The sequence below is a fragment of the Bos javanicus genome, chromosome 22 (genome assembly GCF_032452875.1).
Source record: "Bos javanicus breed banteng chromosome 22, ARS-OSU_banteng_1.0, whole genome shotgun sequence".
Classification (NCBI taxonomy): Eukaryota; Metazoa; Chordata; class Mammalia; order Artiodactyla; family Bovidae; genus Bos; species Bos javanicus.
The window spans coordinates 41,260,303-41,278,226 of record NC_083889.1 but is presented as its reverse complement, the minus strand read 5'-3'; the positions used below and the strand labels follow the sequence as shown (position 1 = coordinate 41,278,226).

The following is a 17,924-nucleotide window of genomic DNA, read 5'->3' as shown; positions in this document are numbered from 1 at the left end:
TAAAGAAAAACACTGTCATGTCCTCAAATGGTATATGTGCGTGTATGTGTGTTCTCGGTTGGGTCCGACTCGTTTGAGACCCCTTGGACTATAGCTTGTCATGGTCTTCTGTCCATGGGATTCTCCAAGAAAGAATATTGGAGTGGGTAGCCATTCCCTTTTCCAGGGGATCTTCCCAACCCAGAGTTCGAACCTACGTCTTCTGTGATTCCTACATTGGCAGCTGGATTCTTTACCACTGAGCTACCTAGGAAGCTCCAAATGGTCTATTACCCTTTTATTTATTTATTTTATTCCTATTAAGACAAAATTTCCCTCTGTTTTTACAGATAGGCCATTAAGTACATACACTAATGTACAAATGCTGCTCCTAAATTAAGTGAGAACATTAGAAAGCTTCCACTCATGAGATAAACCTACTTTTGGGGAAAAAAAAATTCTTTAAAATAACCAGTGAAACTATAATGGTTGGAAGCATATTGATCTAAGGATATTTAGGTCAATGGACAGAAGAGAAAGGCCAGAAAGAGACCATATGGGCTGTAGCCCGCCAGGCTCCTCTGTCCATGGGACTCTCCAGGCAAGAATACTGGAGAGGGTTGTAATGCCCTGCTCTTGGGGATCTTCCAGATCCAGGGGTCAAACCTGTGTCTCTTATGTCTCCTACATTAGTAGGCAGGTTCTTTACCACTAGCGCCACCTGGGAAGATCCTAGTGTTTATATAAATCACAGTACAAATCTCAGAGAAGCAAAGACTACAGCAAATAACGGCAGAAATATTGGTTGACTATTTATAGGAAACAAGTTACATCTCTTTCTCCTGTCAAATGCTAAAATAAATCACACATCTACTAATGAAATAAAAGCAGCAAACGGAGCCATTAGATAAGAAGAAAAAAATACGGCTTATTTATCTGGATTAGAATGAATTTTTTAAGTATAATGATGCTCAAATGTCAATGGAAACAATGATACATATCACAACCGAAAATTAAAACCTTCAGCTCCCCAAAACCATTACAAACAAAATGAAGTGAGCAACGTATGGGAAAAAATGTATTTGAAAAATGTATTCTAGACTAACAACTAATATCTTTGGATAAAGAGCTATTACAAAGCGATAAGATACAAACACTTCATTAGAAAACTAGATTAAAACCATGAAGAAAATATAAATGGATAAGTACAATACGAAAAATACATTCAACTTCACTATGTTCAATTAACCATAGTTTTAAACAATGAAATAGCATTTTTATTAGGAAAAAGGCAAAAAAAGATTTCCAATAAAAATACTCAGATCCATGGAAGCTACAAGGCAACAGGCACAAGTATACACTACTATTAAGGGCAAATTGGCAAATAATATCAAAATATTTATCCACAGCCTTCAAAAATTTATGCCAATGTAATTATCAGAGATCAAGACAAAGATTATTTGTAAGACATATGTCACAGTTTTATGTATAACAATAACAAAATTACTAAAAACAGGGACAGTTAAATAAATTTGGATATGCAATGGCTAATATTCAAAAAGCATTACAAAATCAGGTTTTCAAAGAATACTTAATAATGTGGAAATAAGTTGACATAGCTAAGTGTTAAAAAAGTAAAACAAAATGTGCAAATATATGTGACTGCATGTATATGCAAACTTTATAAATATACAAAAGACCACCAAATGCATATTTTCAGTTAGTTATAGAACAGTGGGCCACCTGATGTGAAGACCTGACTCATTAGAAAAGACCCTGATGCTGGGAAAGATTGAAGGTAGGAGGAGAAGGGGATGACAGAGGGCAAGATGGTTACATGGCATCACCGACTCAATGGATGTGAGTTTGAGCAAGCTCCAGGAGATGGTGAAGGACAGGGAAGCCTGGCGTGCAACAGTCCATGGGGTCACAAAGAATCAGACACGACTGAGCGACTGAACAACAATAATAGAACCATGGGAGGAAATTCACCTGATTGTTAAGAACGGTTATGTCTGAGAAGAAGAATTAATGTGGACTTGTTTCCTCTTTTTATTTTTTCTGTATTTTTCAAATATTCCTTAGTAAATAGAACCGTATTTAGAAGATCATAGTTTCCGTGATATCATAAATACTCTCTCTATATATTAAATCTGTTAATTGTATTGTGCTAGGAGACTGTGACAGAGAAAAAGCAACAGTAGACATAGAAATAACTCCTGAAATGAAATTTCCTGGGAAAAGAGGCACATGGTGGTATAACGTTTTCACTGTAAGTAAAGTAGAAATAGAAGCATAAAGGCATGGGAACCAATATTGTAGTTGAAAGCCAGGAAGGCTTCTCGGAGGAGGTGACAGCCTTGCTATGAAAAAGGCTGGAGCCCCATCTGGTGGAACTGGGAAATAAGGCTTTCTCAACAGTGAGCGTCACTCACTACTTAGAGAACCCCAGATTCTAGTAAAAATAGTAAAGTCAAGCTTCAGTGCCTCCCTTTCCTTGCTTCTGTGTAGTTTCCTTCTTTCTCAGCCTCCTTCGGCCACTGTTTACTTAGAAGTGAGTCAATCTACCTTTCAGAGTCCATCTCTGATTATTCCTGCTATCAGAGGAAAGAAAGAGTCCCTTCATTCATTATAACCTAATGTGAAATCAGGCTCCTAAAATAACTCTTCTTGGTATTTGTGATTATATACTTAGCCTACCTATTCTTTCATGGTGAAATAAATGGTGTATGCAATCTTAAGGTTCATTTTGAATACCAGCAAGCAGGTAGGAATGTTTAGCCAAGAGGACAGAGCAAGCAAAATCACACCATATGGCTAATGACTATGTCTCTATTTATTACTTAGTTGATCAATTGTTTGCTGTTTAGGTAATTTTGACATACTCCATCTTATTTGGCAATCAAAAAATTAAGGGATACAACTAAATTCACCCTCCACCTCATTTAAAAAAAAAAATTACTTACTGCCAGCAATCTCTTCCTAGGACAAAATTTACAACTGAAAGGTGTTAATGAAAATATGCACAAAACAAAGCATGGGTTAAAAGAAATGAAGATTTAAACACAGGAAATAATCTTTGTTAAATATGTCTTCTAGGGAGATCCACTGTGTCCCAATCCTTAAATGAGAAAGTCAGCAAAAAGATGAACTGAACCCCAGATGTTAATTGCACAGGCTTACTGGATTAGAACCAGAGATAATTAATTGCTCAATTTTAATATGCATTGGACTAAACGGATGATAAGATTTCCAGTAGTTGGTTTTGAAGTCCAGAAGAGAAAGATTATTTCTTTACAGGTTTGGGAGCCCTAGGGGCCAAAGACATTTAAAATGTCTGTATTTAGTGAATAAAAATCTAGGTAAATAGCAGAAGAGGTTAGGGAATAGGGTAAATTTCTAGTAAAGGAGTACAGAGATTCAAGTTCAAACTGCCTTTTCCCATTTGAAATGTAGAATATAATTTTGTATGAGAAAGGTTTTAACATTTCTAAGTTTTTATTGCAGCGTCAATGATTAGCATTCCTGCCCTATACTGTCAACATTAAATCCAGAGAGAGGCAAACCCATTACTTCCTACCTGGAAAAAGAAAAGGACACTGTTTATCATCTACATAATTAGATTTTTTTAATGTTCCTTAGATTTCAGGAGCATGCTATGGTTAATTAGGAAAATTGTGAATTATGTCTAATAAGTTGTATTTTTTTCATTAAACTTTTACCAAAGCAAATGATGAAGAAACAATTTGCCAATGTTGCATATCCAGACAATGCTTAGAGAATCCACAGAAGCTGATCCCATTAAAATGTGGGATATAAGGGTGAATGATAAAGTTGGGAAGAGATAGCATTGCAGAAACCACCAGTAACCCAAAAAACAAAGTCCCCGACCCCTACACCACATTTAGGCTGTTCTAACAGAAGGAAAGATCACCAACTGTAGGATCACTATGCTGATCCCCTAGAATCCAGGTAAGGCTGTCCAGGCACCTCAGATATCAACTCTGTTCATGCATCAGAATAACCTGTGGAGCTTATCAGGAAGATGAGATTCCAGACTCCATTCCCCAAAAGTCCTGATTTAAGAGGTGAAGGTAAGACCCAAGATATTCTTTTATATTTTGAATAAACTTCCCAGTGAATATGGATGAATAGCTAGGTTTGATCATTTCTTTAGATTTTTCCCACTCTTTAAAATTCAACTACAGGTAACATTTGATGATCTTTCATTCTAGCTTTAATTATGGGATGTGTTAAGGGGTGAATGACACGATAGAGGTAAAATAACATCAAGGGTTTCCTATAGTGCTTTTTATCAATGTACTTCAGAATCTTTGTTGCACTTTCCACCCTGTAGAGGTAAAATGACTTTCCCAAGGTTGCAGAGAGTTACTATACAAAAGTGGTGAAATTCTAGTATTACGAACTGGTAAAAATTCTAATATTAGAAAGTATGTACCAGCTACGATTACCTGATTGTCCAATATACTGCTGCTGCTGCTGCTAAGTTGCTTCAGTCGTGTCCGACTCTGTGCGACTCCATAGATGGCCACCCACCAGGCTCCCCTGTCCCTGGGATTCTCCGGCAAGAACACTGGAGTGGGTTGCCATTTCCTTCTCCAATGCATGAAAGTGAAAAGTGAAAGGGAAGTCTCTCAGTCGTGTCTGACTCTTCGCGACCCCATGGACTGCAGCCTACCAGGCTCCTCCATCCATGGGATTTTCCAGGCAAGAGTACTGGAGTGGGGTGCCATAGCCTTCTCTGGTCCAATATACTATAAATTAGTAAATGCTAATAACTGAAGGGTGATTGCCCTATTTCCTAAATTTTAAGATGCTTATTTCTACATTGTTAACATAAGTAAATGGAGATGCATCTTATAATTGACTTAGGTGTTTAATATGTTAGCATATGCAATCAGTGGTATTCTTACAACCAGTAACATCACAAAATCAAGGAAGTGTGATGTATATGTGCTATGCATATGTATCATTTCTCTGAAGCAAGGTTTTATAATAATTAGTTCTATCTCTGTATGGTTTATTGTCAATGTCTCAGTTAAAGAAATCAAGACATATACACCACCATGTGTAAAATAGAGAGCTAGTGGGACACTGCTGTACAGCACCGGGAGCTCAGCTCAGCGCTCTGTGATGACCTAGAGAGATGGGATGGGGGGCGGGGGAGGAGTGGAGTAGGAGAGGGGCTCAAAAGAGAGGGGATATATGTATACTTAAAGGTGATTCATGTTATTGTACAGCAGAAACTAACTCAACATTGCAAAGTAATCATTCTCCCATTAAGACATAAATTTCAAAAAAAAAAGAAAAAAAGAACACTAAGGTGGGAGTGGGGTACTCACTTGGGCTGGAAACAAACTTTTGGGGAGACCTGCCTCCTACTGTTAGTATCTCACTGAGTACTGGTGACTCCATTTCTATTTTATCAGCCTTTTCTCTCCTTCCCAGTTTTCCTACTTCAACTCTTCCCTATACTGTAGCACTAACACAAGCTACCACCAAAGGGCCACATTTAATCTCATGAAACACATCGTTGATCCTGTTACTTCCTTTCCTAAAACGTCCGGTGCTTCTGAAATGACGTCCAAAGCCTCCCAAATGGCATTTAGGATTCTGTGAAACGTATGCTGCTCTACCCCTCCAGTCTCATAGCTGTCCCTTATCTCTGTCCTGGTTAATCAGTCAAATTACTATTTCTAGAATTTTACAGCCTTTTGGACACATTTCTACTAGTTGAAACTTTCAAGGACTGGCTCAGAAGTCACACTGTCCGTGAAACTTTTCCAGTCCTCCCATCAAAATAAATATCCACCACCTCAGTATTCTCATAGCACGGAGAACCACCAGTCTGTAACAGCCCAAATCCTGTCACGTGGTACCCTCTGTCTATCCAAATAGGTGGTAAGCTTCTTGACAGCAGAAACCAGGTCTTCATTTCGTTTCTTCCACACAGATCAGCACAGTGAGCTGCACAGAATGGGCAATGAGTGAACACTCGTCTTTAACAAAGTCGTAACACGTGCTACAGTCACGCAAGTACAGGTTACGGATATCATAAGGAAAACGTCACTGAACTGAAATTCTTAGTCTCCTGCTGGGCACCTGCAGATTTTTGTTAGGTTCCATCACAAATGACATAATTTTAGTTAATGTTATGCTGATGATGCACAATATTCCTTCTCAATCTCAGCCAAACCCAGGAAAGTAATTTCCTATTTGATTGAGAATATGACAGTAGCATGAACTGGACTATAAAAATTTACTCTAGGGTTGAGAATGTAAGGCTAACTATGGATCAAATGGGAAACATTCCCACACTTTTTAAGAAAGTATGTGAACAGCCTAGTTAAGAAAATGCAGCATCATCTTTAGCATTATACCAAGCTTTGGTAACTACCTAATTTCAAGACAGGTACTTATTATTCTCCTTTCTATAGCATCAAGAAAGGGGGTGGGAGTGATTCGGTGCCTCAGCGTATCAATTCTTCCCTTAGTTATATCTCAACTAGAGGATTTTTACCATTTGTTTACATAACACTGAACAAGTTTTACAAGATATCAGTCTTCACATAGCAGCTTCCAGATTTTACCTTTAGATTTGCATTTATGTTTCATGATAAGATTTAAATGAAGATGCCTTCTCCTTGACATGGAGATTTTCAAAATCTTTGTAAAATCCTAGGACATTCTTTAAGTTTTCCTCCTCTACCTCACCTCAGGAAATCCTCAAAGGATCCCATGGGAAGCCACAGTGCTGTCTCTGCATCCCAGCCCTGCAACAGTGAAATCCAGGTGACCCCACTCCATCCCTCTAAAACTGAAACTCAACTTTATGGTTCTAGGTCTATGAAATCTCTCACAAAAAAATTTCCTCCCTAAATTAAACTTTCCTCCCAAACCCCAAGCTCTATTAGCAGTTCTTCTCAAAATTCTGGTCAGATTTTGGTATCTATGGTCAGCAAACAAATTGTGTGGGGGGTGGCAGGGAGTGGAGGGGGGCAGGCTTCCCAAGTGGCTCAGTGGGTAAAGAATCTGCCTGCAATGTGGGAGACTCCAGTTCAATCCATGGGTCAGGAAGATCCCCTCGAGAAGGGCAGGGCAACCCACTTCACTATTCTTGCCTGGAGAATTTCATGGACAGTGAAGCCTGGTGGGCTACAGTTCATGGGATGACAGAGAGTCAGACACGACTGAGTGACTTTCAATTTCACTCGAGGTTTATACAAGAATCAGAGGTAAATAGATATAAAACACCACATTCATAAAAGCAATTTAGTAAATCGTCACTTTTATTATTATTATCCCAATAAAGATAATACATTAGTGTGACATTTGCCATTTAGAAAAAATTCTGCTCACAACCATCCCATTTGATAAAATTCTGTGATATGTGTTATCTGATAAAAACAGGAATTTGGTGAAACATGAAACAAGTTTGTGCTGAATCCCTTCCCTCAAGGAACACGTGAGTTCATGAACTAAAGCTCGGAAGAACCGAGCAAGATTTGTTTCCACAGAAGTGCAGGATGTATCCAAGAAAGACAAATGCTTTGAAAATCAACCAAGAGCCTGGGGTAGAAATCCAGGGGGTATGTAAAAAGAATCAAAAGCGAAGTATAAACATCTAAGAGATCATTTTATAGGAAAAAGCAGCTGTACCTGAGAAGTTGAGGACATGTAGGACATAAATGAGAGGCAGGGGCCTGTATTCAGAGCCTGGAGAAGAGACAGTATGGTGGAACTTTTTCCAGAAATGGGAGCCTGAAAGAAGCTACTGGTTTGGAAGTTGCTGAGCTGAAGAAGCCTGCTGCTGCTGCTGCTGCTGCTAAGTCGCTTCAGTCGTGTCCGACTCTGTGCGACCCCATAGACGGCAGCCCACCAGGCTCCCCGTCCCTGGGATTCTCCAGGCAAGAACACTGGAGTGGGTTGCCATTTCCTTCTCCAATGCATGAAAGTGAAAAATGAAAGTGAAGTCGCTCAGTTGTGTCTGACTCGAGACCCCATGGACTGCAGCCTACCAGGCTCCTCTGTCCACAGGATTTTCCAGGCAAGAGTACTGGAGTGGGGTGCCATTGCCTTCTCCGGAAAAAGCCTAGTAAAGTCTTATGAAAAGACAGAGGCAACTCTTCACAATTTATACCAACAGAAAGCACTTAGAAAGAAAGAATAAATGTTAGTTAAACCTTAAAGATTAAATTACTAATTTACTCAAGTGATTTAAACTTTTACTACACAAGTAGCAATTTTAAGTCATAAGGGATCTGAAATGTTTCCAGAGGTTTAAAACCGACTGTTTTTATTCTAGCAAAAAGAGATCTTCACTTCCAGTGCTGAGCACATAAAGCAAATCCTTCACCTTGTAATGGGCTGCTGGAATTGCAGAGTTTCATGGAAATAATTTTATTGCTAACTTACTAGTTTTCTGTTAATTGTCATTTCAGAATAATAAAAACTATTACTTTTAAAACCTACATTAAAGTGAGCTTAAGCAAGCATGGAAATGAAAGGCCACAGAAGAAAATAGAAAAAGATGCAATTAATACTAACAGTTATAGTTGGATACTTGTTCATTTAATAAATCTTCGCAATATTAGCAAGATGGATGAGATGTAGTACAAATGAGAAGAACATGAGATAACTGATCATTTGTTATCATTACTGAGATGTAAAGTATGATTCAGTGTTTCATAATGGATGTTAAATTTGATTTAACATATGGTTGACTCATTTGCTAAGAACTATCCTTAAAGACATAAACTCATTCTAAAGTCAAAGCCATTGTCTTAATAACAGACTATGAATTATTTCTCCATAAGAGAATGAATAAACTCAGTAAATACAAGCTTAGTGAGAAGATGTGCAAGAGCTCTTTGTCAAAAAAAAAGAAAAAAAAAAAAAAAAACACAGACTCATGGAACAAATCATAGAAAATATTGTTGCCTACACTGAAAGAATGAAGATTTAACATATATTAAATACCAGTACAGACAGAATCTATGAAAACAGATGCTCAAATGATCAGTACAGAAACCTGTCACTGTTGGAACTGCTCTATCAGCTACCTAAGAAATCCTCCTTTGTCAATGTCATCTCCGTAACCATGAAGGAACATCAGTTCCCACTTTAAGTTCCACGGATTAAGCAGATCATTGAAAGTCTTGTTAAAACAATTTATAACTTATCATTATACTTCAGGAGTGATGTGACCTGGAATAAGGGACACTCAGAAACATTTGTCACATGAGTGTGCTCTTATGAGTCACTGAATCTTGTCCACATTTTCAGTTCTATGAGGAGAAATTCATCACTTTTTTTGAACAATTTATCTGCCACCGAGAGACACAAGACCAGTTTGGAGACTAGAGGTCTTTAGTAGTCCTGGTGTTCATTCTGTCATTGAAGGCTTATTTTTACACTAGCCAGTATCGGCACCAAAACCAGATTCATTAATAAAAGGTCCACCTTACAAATGAAAACGGCATCTTCTATTCTCACTGATGACTGTGTCTTTCCACATCTTTGGGTATCCATTCTTATAATTCAACCTACACTCATCTGCAAAAGCTGACCGCTAGGCAGCTCCATTATCCTGTCTTTGAAAGGGACCTAGACGTGGGGTGCCGTATTTCACATTGTTACCTGCGTTAAATCACTATCTGTTGTTAGGGTGCATCTTCTCTGATCACAGTGTCATCTAATTCACCTTTAGCTATCAGGAGCACCTCTACAAAAGAGCACTTAAGTCAAATAAGTTTTATGCACTCACTCTTCTGTTACATACTTTAGTGAGTATTACTCTTATTTGATGCTGATTTTATTTACTGACAACATGAAAACCTGTGTTTGACACCAACTGGCCTTGTATCACCAAACTAGTCACACTGATTTTCTGAGCATCATTTCTTTCCTTTGTAAAATTAGGAGTCTGGGTTTCATCAGTGATTCATGAAAGCAGAGTTCACTCTCAGGCTGGCTACCCTATCCGTTAAGGATTTTGCAAGGAGTCCAACACAACAGATTAGACCTGGTGGAGACTGTCAAAATTCTTCATTTTAGTAAGTTCCCAGATGATTCACACCGGTACCTCTGATAGGAACAATGAGCTAGATACTGCTAAACCCATCTACAATAGTATTCACTGAACTCATTCAATCATTAGGTGAAAAAAGAAAAAGCATGTTCAATCAGATCAATAATCCTTTCTGTGGAGTCATAGAACCAGGATGGAATGATGAATGTGAGGATCCTAGTAGCCAGCATTTGGATTCCCATTCCACCCTCTGTATGACTCTGGACATATCTGGTAATCTCTCAAAATTTAGGGCTTCTTCTTCATAAAATGGGGATAGTAAATCCTACTTTAGAGGGAGACGGTACAAATTAATGCAAAAAATATAAAGTCCTTTAAAAAATGGACACGTTGTGGATACCCAGGAAGACTAACGTTGAGCTTTATTCATTGTTCCAGGCTTTATGGCAATTAGCACACAGGAAGTGCTAAGAAAACAATGGTTTGAAGGAACACAATTTAATTCAACTACCTATGAGATGCTATTTATTCAATATATTTTTATTGAGTGCTCACTATGTGTGAGACACTGTGATAGTTGGGTTGCCCCTTAGATCCATCCGTCCACTTACTGCCCTGTTCTCTGCTCCAGAAGGCTGACCTGCATCGGCTACGCTGATTGGAGTCCCTTGCCTCTGGGCTTCCCGTATCAACTGGCTGGAGAGGGTTCCAGTAGGAGATCAGATGAAGAGATAAAAGAGAAGTCAAGTCCCATTCCCAAAGCTCCACGGCTCCTCCAGAGTCAGCATGCTCTTCCAATTCTCTTTCCTGCTGTGTTGCAGGATCATACCTTCCCCTCACCTCTCTGAGTTTCAGTCATGAGAACTCCTCTGTAGCTCCCTCCATTCCCTATGGTTCTTCTCCACCTGAGCCCCATTCCTCCACATATGTCCTTGGAAATAATCTCTCCTGAGCTCATCCTCATTCAAGTGTGCCCTCTGTCTGGGAGTCCAAAACTTGGACTGGGAGTTGCGGGATAAAGTATTAAACAACAACAAAAAGTCCTCTTTTGCCCTTTCTGGGTTCTAACAATGACCACTATCATTCCAAAAATCCTAATAAGCAGCTACCATTTATTTCTTGGACACATATCCCATGCTAAATTCTACAGAAACTGCACTGAGGTTGGTACAATTATGGTATCTATTTAGACAGTAAAAAACAAAAACTGAAGCTCCAAAATAGCATCAGTACTTAGATTCAAGCCAGGGTCAACCCAATCTAGAGCACATCCTCTCAAACACAGCAGTGTTGCTAGGTTGTCCTCAACAATGCCCCTGACAAAGGATCCTCAGTGTGAGTGATAGGAAATTCCCCCAGACCCTTATTCAGACCTGACCACACTCAGAAAGCCCAGTTCATCCATTAGGGAGAACTGAAATCTATCCTCTTATCACTTCTACACATCCATTGGCTTACAAGTTCCCTCCCTGGTAAGCGAATACACACCTGCATTTTCCTGTAACTAGCAGGCTTTGTCAGAGAAGGCAATGGCACCCCACTCCAGTACTCTTGCCTGGAAAATCCCATGGACGGAGGAGCCTGGTAGGCTGCAGTCCATGGGATCATGAACAGTTGGGCACGACTGAGCAACTTCACTTTCACTTTTCACTTTCATGCACTGAAGGAAATGGCAACCCACTCCAGTGTTCCTGCCTGGAGAATCCCAGGGACAGGGGAACCTGGTGGGCTGCTGTCTATGGGGTCACACAGAGTCGAACACGACTGAAGTGACTTAGCAGCAGCAGCAGCAGCAGGCTTTGTTCACCCTACTGAATCTGCCATCTTCTTACACAACTCAAGAGCAATGCAAAAAAGCCATTGAGAGGACCCCGGATGCTGGGAGTGTGTCCTGGCACTTGGTTGGCCTGCATGGTGAGGTCAGGCACTTTCTCCCACTTGCCTGAGCTACCCCTCTGTATTTAAAGGTGGTCATCCTCTCTGACCCAGAAGCCAAAGAACTTGGCTCATCTGTTTTTAAAATAGACAACCTAACCCAAGCTAGTCTGACAGACACACAGCTGAATGAACTTTACTAATTAGTACCCAGACCTTTTGAAAATTGATTTCCACTTTGATCCCAGCCTGTGTGTTTTTATCTCTGATATCTAAATAGCAAATCATGTTATCTTATAATTAAGTGATAACCTTTATGACAGAGGAGATGACAGGACTATAAATGGCCTATGCAAGTGATTAAAATAACTTCCTCCCTCTTCTCACCCAACCCTGGAAATGTTCTCCAACTTCATAGGGCTATTAGTTTTTAATAAACTTCTCTGACATCATGATATGACCCTCATTCCGATTCAAGAAGATCACATACACACTAAGTCACTCACCAGAAACCATACAGGCTTTACTCTTTATGCTTAAATAAGTATAACCTAATAGCTTTGAGGAGCTCACAAATCCAGTAAAAACAATTGACTTTACTGCTTTACTATTTTCCAAGCCAGGCTTCACCAATATGTAAACCGTGAACTTCCAGATGTTCAAGCTGGTTTTAGAAAAGGCAGAGGAACCAGAGATCAAATTGCCAACATCCGCTGGATCATCGAAAAAGCAAAAGAGTTCCAGAAAAACATCTATTTCTGCTTTACTGACTATACCAAAGCCTTTGACTCTGTGGATCATGACAAACTGTGGAAAATTCTGAAAGAGATGGGAATACCAGACCGCCTGACCTGCCTCTTGAGAAACCTGTATGCAGGTCAGGAAGCAACAGTTAGAACTGGACATGGAACAACAGACTGGTTCCAAATAGGAAAAGGTGTACGTCAAGGCTGTATATTGTCACCCTGCTTATTTGATTTATATGCAGTGTACATCATGAGAAATGCCAGGCTGGTTGAAGTACAAGCTGGAATCAAAATTACCAGGAGAAATAACAATAACCTCAGATATGTAGATGACAGCACCCTTATGCAGAAAGTGAAGAACTAAAGAGCCTCTTGATGAAAGTGAAAGAGGAGAGTGGAAAAGTTGGCTTAAAACTCAACATTCAGAAAGCTAAGATTGTGGCATCCAATCCCATCACTTCATGGCAAATAGATGGGGAAACAGTGGCAGACTTCATTTTTGGGGGCTCCAAAATCACTCCAGATGGTGAGTGCAGCCATGAAATTAAAAGATGCTTACTCCTTGGAAGGAAAGTTATGACCAACCTAGACAGCACATTAAAAAGCAGAGACATTACTTTGCCAACAAAGGTCTGTCTGGTCAAGGCTATGGTTTTTCCAGTAGTCACGTATGGATGTGAAAGTTGGACGATGAAGAAAGCTGAGAGCCAAAGAATTGATGCTTTTGAACTGTGGTGTTGGAGAAGACTCTTGAGAGTCCCTTGGACAGTGAGGAGATCCAACCAGTCCATCCTAAAGGAGATCAGTCCTAAGTATTCATTGGAAGGACTGATGTTGAAGCTGAACCTCCAATACTTTGGCTACCTAATGCAAAGAGCTGACTCATTTGAAAAGACCCTAATGATGGGAAAGATTGAAGGCAGGAGGAGAAGGGAATGACAGAGGATGAGATGGTTGGATGGCATCACCAACTCAATGGACACGAGTTTGGGTAAACTCCAGGAGTTGGTGATGGACAGGGAGGCCTGGTGTGCTACAGTCCATGGAGCCACAAAGAATCAGACATGACTGAACAACTGAACTGAACTGTAGTATTCAAATAGATAAATCTTGCAGATATAGCTATATGTCTAGGTCTGCCAAAATATATATTATACACATGCATACTTACACATTGGTTTAAAGTAACCTTAGGGTTACTATTGATATATTAGTAAGCATTTAATATATAATAAGAAAAAATGGCTGTAAGTAGGTAAGTTTTACTTTAATGAATAAATGAGTGTTTACTGAGTATTTATTGGTACTGATTACTCTTGGAGTTCAGGATATTATAATAAAAAGATACAATCTCTGTCTTTAAGGCAGAGCAGTACCAAGTGTAAGGACAGCAATAACAGTTATTTTACAGCTAACTGGATACCACAGTAATTGAGGATTGGGGGAAAGAGTGCTAAGGTTGATTAGCAATGTCTGCCATTACTGTTGACAGGAATAACAGTCCCTCCATGTATGCTTGATGAACACTACACAAAGAGATGCCTGAGTGCCATCTTCCTCATTGTGCTAAAAGCTCCTCTGAAAATGAAAACCACACCCCCTTCTATTGTCTTAGAGGCCAGTTGTCCAGATCACCACACTTACTGAGTTGGCCAAAAAATTTGTGTTTTTCCGTATGATGTTATGGAAAACCCAAACAAGTGTTTCGGTCAACCCAATATAATGTGTCAGCTGGTTTTACCGTCAAAAAATAAATAAATAAATTTTTTTGCCAAACTCTAGACCTTCACCTAGAACATCTTCCTTCCTATGCACCTTCTACAGCCAGAACTTCCCACTTTCAGGGCTGAAATGTCACCCCTTTTCCAGACAGCTTCCCATGTTCTCCTTACTGTTGTCATTGCCTCTCTCCTCCCCTTGTAATACTTATTTTTGATAATTATTATATTCATTTCCTTGTGTATGTATGTCTGTATGTGTCCTGTTTTCCATGACTATAATACAAGCCACACAAATGTGAGAAATAGGCTGGCCTTGCTCATAGATATACTATCCCCAGCACTGAAGTCAGAGCCCAGGATGGGTTAGATGGTCAATAGTTATTTATTAAATGACCTCAAATCTTTTCACCTTAAGAGGAAGAATGTAAACCATTTGATAAGAGGAAAAAATTAAAAGGTTAGCAACAGTTAATGGTTGCAGCAAACATGATTATGGACCCTTGACAGATATTAAAAGAATGGAGACAATCCTTTAGCATATTTGCTGCATCATCCTTACTTCAAGGGGCTTCCCAGGTGGCTCAGTGGTAAAGAACCTACCTACCAATGCAAAAGACGCAGGTTCCATCCCTGGGTCGGGAAGATCCCCTGGAATAGGAAATGATAACCCATTCCAGTATTCTTGCCTGGAGAATCTCATGGACAGAGGAGACTGGAGGGCTATAGTCCATGGGGTTGCGAAGAGTTGGACATGACTAAGCAAATTGAGCACGCATGCATGCCCTACGTGAAAGGGAATTTTAAGTTGTCTATGTCCATTACTTAATAAATGAGAATTTCTGTATGACTAACAGGGGTAAGGAATTGATAAGTGTGTACTGGGTGAGGGTGGGTGAAAATCAGACAATTTCCTCTACTCTTGCCTCTGCTTTATTGACTACACCAAAGCCTTTGACTGTGCGGATCACAATAAACTGTGGAAAATTCTGAAAGGGATGGGAATACCAGACCACCTGACATGCCTCCTGAGAAATCTGTATGCAGGTCAGGAAGCAACAGTTAGAACTGGACATGGAACAACAGACTGGTTCCAAATAGGAAAAGGAGTACGTCAAGGCTGTATATTGTCACCCTGCTTACTTAACTTCTATGCAGAGTCCATCATGAGAAACGCTGGGCTGGAGGAAGCACAAGCTGGAATCAGGATTGCTAGGAGAAATATCAATAACCTCAGATATGCAGATGACACCACCTTTATGGCAGAAAGTAAGGAAGAACTAAAGAGCCTCTTGATGAAAGTGAAAGAGGAGAGTGAAAAAGTTGGCTTAAAGCTCAACATTCAGAAAACTAAGATCATGGCATCTGGTCCCATCACTTCATGGGAAATAGATGGGGAAACAGTGGAAGTGACAGACTTTATTTTTTGGGGCTCCAAAATCACTGCAGATGATGATTGCAGCCATGATATTAAAAGACGCTTACTCCTTGGAAGGAAAGTTATGACCAACCTAGACAGCACATTAAAAAGCAGAGACATTACTTTGTCAACAAAGGTCCATCTAGTCAAGACTATGGTTTTTCCAGTGGTCATGTATGGATGTGAAAGTTGGACTATAAAGAAAGCTGAGCACAGAAGAATTGATGCTTTTGAACTGTGGTGTTGGAGAAGACTCTTGAGAGTCCCTTGGACAGTGAGGAGATCCAACCAGTCCATCCTAAAGGAGATCAGTCCTGGGTGTTCATTGGAAGGACTGATGTTGAAGCTGAAACTCCAATACTTTGGCCACCTGATGCGAAGAGCTGACTCATTGGAAAAGACCCTGATGCTGGGAAAGACTGAGGGAAGGAGAAGAAGGGGATGACAGAGGATGAGATGGTTGGATGGCATCACCAACTCAATGGACATGGGTTTGGGTGGACTCCGGGAGTTGGTGATGGACAGGGAGGCCTGGTGTGCTGCGGTTCATGGGGTTGCAAAGAGTCGGACATGACTGAGTGACTGAACTGAACTGAACTTCCTTTCTTTCTAATGGCTTATTTTTACACTGATTTTTATGGCTCTGCATTCAACAGTGAAAGTAAATTGAATGAAATTCTGGAGACTGATCAGCAGAACCATAGTAGAAAATTTTTTAAATCAAAATTTCCAGAAGTGGTTGCTGAGCCTACCATCTAACATATTTTATTATACATGAGTGATATTTAGAAGAACATCACACTTAAACTTGCTCATGAGTTATATTACTGGAGATAAATGAGATTCTGAAATAACAACTAGAAATAAGTTAATATATAAACATCCATCCAATAGAGAATTAAAAAATAAAGAAGTGATATTGTACCTACTGAAATATGAAAGAGGACGGTAAGATCAGAATTTAACGTGAATTGGTATTATAAAATCTGATGGAAACATAGTAGTGTTTGTTACTGTGATGGAACATGCTTTATGGCTCTGAAAGCATCTGAAGTTTCGACTGCCATGGTCCGATGGTAAAGAGATGAGAATCAGTGCTGCTTTGGGATGGCAGACCCCAAACCCATGAACCTCAAAACCAGATATGTTTAGCTGAAGAAACTCCAAAGGTCTCCATATCTTGACTCTACTGCACACCACCCCACCAATTTCCACTCTTCCCTCTCTAATGAAATACTGAAGGGAAGTCATAAAAGACTTGGGGGACAGTTCCTTGCCAGGATTTCTCCTGTACAGAGGGATGCACAGGGCACGGGTCAAAGTAAACAGAGATCTCCTTTCTCCATCACACATTGGGAGTGACATAGAATATCACTCAGTGTCCCAGGCCTCTTGTGTAACTGGCTAATGTGATGAATAGAGAAGGGAAGGGGCATTACCTAAAGGTGGAAGGCTCCTTTGTTTTATTTCCTTATTTACATCCCCAAGCAGCCCCCTACCACTCTGCCCCGCCCCCCGCCCCCCCCCCCCCACCCGCCGCCACCCTGCACCATTTGAAGACCTGGAGGACAGAATTCAGAGTCAGGAATAAGGCCAGCTGTGTGGCAGCTGTAGCAGCAGCAAGACCAATCCACTGGGCAGAGCCCTCTCAGCATTAACCAGGACCATAGCTACCCCATCCCTGTTTTAATCTTAAAGGAAGAAGCATTTCAAATGACCTAAATCTAAAAATAGCATACTTAATGGTCTTGACTATTTTAAACAGCATCTAAAGTAAAGGGGAGGGGGGAAACCCCATGTTTGCATTTCTGTGACTTCCCCTCCCCCCTGGAAAAAGAGAAAATACTGTAGCTTGGTTGTCATTCAAACTGAAATCAGACCTTGTGCCAGCTGGAATCCTAGGTCTATTTATTACTGTGCACAGTTCTTACATTAACCATTTGTTAAGGACTGATTTTACTACCACTGAGACATAATAATATAACTGAAGATCACCATGTGGTACCAGAAAGATTGATTCAAGTGTGACCATTTGGGAAAAAATGCCATTAAAGGACAAGCATTGCGATACTACTCAGTAACTGATCTAACTGTATTTTCAGAGAAATCAAATTTAAATGTAAATAACTGCTTAA

The 17,924-nt window shown here is 39.9% G+C and overlaps 1 protein-coding gene across 3 annotated transcripts in view; it reads right to left on the bottom strand.

Moving 5' to 3' along the window:
* Window positions 1-17,924, bottom strand: part of FHIT (fragile histidine triad diadenosine triphosphatase) — a 1,529,906-nt gene that overhangs the window by 402,779 nt on the left and 1,109,203 nt on the right. The window lies entirely within an intron of this gene.